General features: G+C 47.7%; 1 protein-coding gene across 1 annotated transcript in view; it reads left to right on the forward strand.

The window, feature by feature from the left end:
* The first annotated feature begins 4,089 nt into the window (after positions 1 to 4,089).
* The window catches only part of LOC121491657 (60S ribosomal protein L17-like), an 809-nt gene continuing 802 nt past the window's right edge, over positions 4,090 to 4,096 (forward strand). Inside the window, exon 1 of the mRNA XM_041756765.1 lies at positions 4,090 to 4,096. This exon is cut by the window's right edge and continues 138 nt beyond it. The gene's annotated coding sequence lies outside the window, so the exon portion shown is untranslated.

Here is a 4,096-nt window from a genome sequence, read left to right on the forward strand (position 1 = left end):
AGCAAAGACAATGAGCCACTGGATATTTCTGCAAACCTTTGACTTCCCATGGATCTCTATAGCTTTAGCTAATTTCTCACAAGATCAATGGTCTTTAACATGACTAATAGAATTTAACACTTACATAGATCGCCGCCTCATTCTGGTAATTTACATTCGGTTTCCAAAAAAAAAGGGCATATTCCAGCCACAAGCCTACAGTATTACTTAACAATAAATTCCAAGATGACAAGTAGTAGCTAAAAGAAAAGAATAAGACCCTCTAAAGTCCCATATTGTGCTAACTTCTGCCAAGCACGTGGGGTCTTTGTGGTCATGGTAGTAGTTAGGGCAGTAGCGGTATCTTGAATTAAAGAGCGAATTCACAAGATGAGGTTATCGTTTTTAAAAAAATCAGAATTGGATCCTCAAAATTCACGTTACTCATTTTTCAAATGGTCTCCATACCCAAACCTTACCAAATTATAAACACTCATCTCTCTATACAGTAAAAGGTAACTCTGGCCAACACGGTATTTCCACTGCTACGCGAAGGTGAGGGTGGCAGGGTGACAGTAAACTAGAGACTAGAGACATGGCCCTGACTCTTGGCGTCACCACCGGTCAGCAGGAGGGTCAGGGGAGAAGTTTGCACAATCAGATGTGAGTCTCAGTTTATAACCCGAAGGACTGGTTTTGAGGATGCAGGCAGGAGAGTTGGTTATGAAGCTTATCAGAGCCCACAAGAATACCTCTAGGGACAAAACCCAAGGGATGAAGCTGAGTCAGAAACCAGAAAACCAGACAGAGGTTACAGTCGGGAACGTATTCTGCTGATTGTTCTAGATATTTAATACACAGAGGGTTCTGTGATCAAAAACGTTGGAGAATGTGCCAGGTTAAGCAGGTTTTGGGTTTTGTCATTTGACCGCAACATGCTCACTCTTCTCATGCCCTGGTGTCTCTCGCGAGTCTCCGTAAGGCGCGCAGTATGTGAAGTTTCCAAATTCATCAGGCTGCGAACTCCCTGTTCACCAAAGCATCCAGCAGGCAATATGCCCCAGAGGACAGCTTCTGGGAACCCCCGAACCGGTAAATGACTTAAACATAAGGGCACTGAGTCCTGAGAAGTTAGGAGATTTGGGCTGGGGTCACCTAAATGCAGAGCAGGGCTAGAACCATCTGGAGTGCCCAGTGCGTGGCTCACCACAGTGCCCTGCACGGCCCACCTTTGTCTCCTCCCCCTGCTGAGGCCAGGCCTTCCTCAGATGCCCACGGACTCAGGAAGACAGCAGCTGTGCTCTCCCTAACAGCAGCTAAACAAACCCCGAGGCACCTCTGCCGAACCTCTCCAACCGGAGACCCAGGACCGTCTGCCTCTGGCCATTCCCTCCACCCAAATTCAATAAAAAGCTACAATTTCAATTATGACAGGGACGTTCTTTCCGAAAAAGCTCCAGAGAAGCTCTTTGGTGATTAATGGCTGATTAATTTCTCCTGCCAAACATCTGTGAGCTTCATTAATTAGACAAAATGCTAAGTAGCGATCAGATGAGCCCTGAAAACACCAGGCCTAAGAGAATTTTTCCCTCTGTGGGACTCACTACCCATTACATGGAATGCTCAGCCCTGAGTGGGGCTGAGAGCTGGTCCTCCTGAGAGAGGGCACAAGGAACAAGAGAGGCCCTAGAATCGGAGTCCTGAGGTCTGCATTCTAGTGCTGCCGATTTATTGAGGTTTCCTCAGAGGGTCACACTTTTCTCCCTCTCCGTTCCCCTCTCCCTGGAACGAATTTCACCCATTTATCTACCTGGCAGGCTCAAGACTCAGCACCCCTCACAGAGAAGTCTTCATTCCTGGTCTGGGTTAAGTCCCTATGCCTCAGTGCTTGCATAACCCCATAACTTTCTCATGGTACTTATGACACTTCCAGTTCCTTCTTTACATCCCCACAACTTGCACCTCCTCAAGAGTTTCTTGAAGACAGGGATTGTGTCTTGCTCATTGTGGGATCTCCAGGGGAGCACGGGACCAGAACGTAGCCAGTAGATTTGGTGGCTCGCCCGCAAGAGGGTCCCCGATAACCCCAGCCTCTGGGTGTTCGTGCCACTGTGCAATCTCTCCCGCTGCGTGTGGGCTGGATTTTGTGACTCACTCCTAAATGACGTGAATAGGGTGGAAGTGGCACTGTGTGACCAGGACTAGATTACAATAGGCAGCATGGTAGCTTTCTCAGACTATTGAATCGCTTGTTCTAAGGAAAGCCAACTGCCTTGTCCTAAGAGAGGCCCATCGAGCGAGGAACCCAGCCCCCAGCCAACAGTCCCGTGCATGAGACTGGGAGAGGATCCACTAGCTCCAGTGCAGCCCTACTGCAGGGCCTGCAGCTCTACTGACACCTTAATTTCAGGCCTAGGGGGACCACGAGCCAGGACGACCCAGCTAAGCTGTTCCCAGATTTCTGACCCACACAAACTATGAGACAACAAATGTTTATTATTTTAAACTGCTAAGTTGGGCAGCCCGGGTGGCTCAGCGGTTTAATGCCACCTTTGGCCTGGGGTGTGACCCTGGAGACCCGGGATCGAGTCCCATGTCTGGCTCCCTGCATGGAGCCTGCATCTCCTTCTGCCTGCATCTCTGCCTCTCTCTCTCTCACTCTGTGTCTCTCATGAATGAATAAATAAAATCTTAATAAATAAATAAATAAATAAATAAATAAATAAATAAATAAATAAAATTAAAAACTGCTAAGTTGGAGGATTTGCAGCTCAGCGTCAGGTGACTAATCTGTCCTCTGATGCCTGGAAGTGGAGTTCAGCTGAAGTGGGCAGGAACCACAAGGGTAGTTGGAGGAGGTTTGGAGAAGGTCAGTGAGGTCTTACAGCACCTTGAACGCGCCGTTTGAAGAATTTGGACTTTGAGGAGGCTACTGGGGTGGAAAATGAGGAACCTCTTCTCGGACAGTGAGGGGAAGGGGACCCTTGTTATGTCCAGCAGTACCGTCGCCTGCAGTGATGTGGAAAGTAGAACACGCAACCAGTGAAATGGGCGATCCACTAAGGAGATTTTTTCAGCCAGAACGTTGGAAGGTGCCGCAAGGCAAAAATGAGAAGCTGGAAGAAGAACTGTTCAAGAAAAAAAAAAAAAAATGTGCCAAGACTTGCTGGGTTTGAATATTCCCAGCCTCTCCAGAGGCAACAATGCTACAACGAAGAAATGGCTTCTCAGCAAAGGTCAACTCGGAGCACCCAGGAAGGCACGGCCTAAGAGGAAGCCAGTAGTAGAGTCATACACACTCCTGTTGAGACCTCGGATCCTGAAATACGAATCCTCTGTTAAGGCTCAAAGAACCTAAAAGATGAAGCCCTGTAGGCCAAGAGCACAGATGAGACACTCTCACCCTGCCCTTTTCCAGTAGCACTAATCATCGCTCACATTGATAAAATACTGTATTTTTAAAAGACTTTTACCTACATTTCCCAAATTCGACCATCACAACTATCGAAATTAGGTCAGGTATGAATAAACACCCAACCCGGGGAGGTGGGTGACTTGTCTCGTATCTCATAACTGAGTCACGAGAGAATCTAACTCCCAATCAAGTGTTCCTTCCACATCATCAAACCACATTTGCTAACCAGAACCCTGAACGCAGTCTAGAAGTGTGGACAGCGGAAAAGTTCCAAAGGCACTTAATATACAGATATTTTAACATTTTGGTTTTAAACCACATTTTTCTTTTGGGCTGAAATCTGTCACATTTGTGTCACTTAGACATGCCGGCTAATTTCCCATCGCCCACCTCCTCCCGGGTGCACGTGTCCTCGAACGGTTTTCAGGTGGCTCAGACCCCGAAGCAGGACAGCACGTTCTGGGTCACCCCGAAGACAACTCTCCTTGCAGGAGCCTCGGGGACCAGCACACATTTTAGGGAAGACTGTGCACGGAACAGAATACGCTGCAGCAGCGGCGCACAAGGTCTCCCGGGCTATTTCTTTCTTTGCAAGTTTCCCTTAGATTTGCTTCAAAATAAAAAGAGGGAGGAAGAAGTACATCGAAGATACAGATGTAAAAAGAGACTGGCGGAGTTCTCATGAATTCTCCCAGGAGCCAC

This window comes from Vulpes lagopus, chromosome 5, assembly GCF_018345385.1.
Source record: "Vulpes lagopus strain Blue_001 chromosome 5, ASM1834538v1, whole genome shotgun sequence".
Classification (NCBI taxonomy): Eukaryota; Metazoa; Chordata; class Mammalia; order Carnivora; family Canidae; genus Vulpes; species Vulpes lagopus.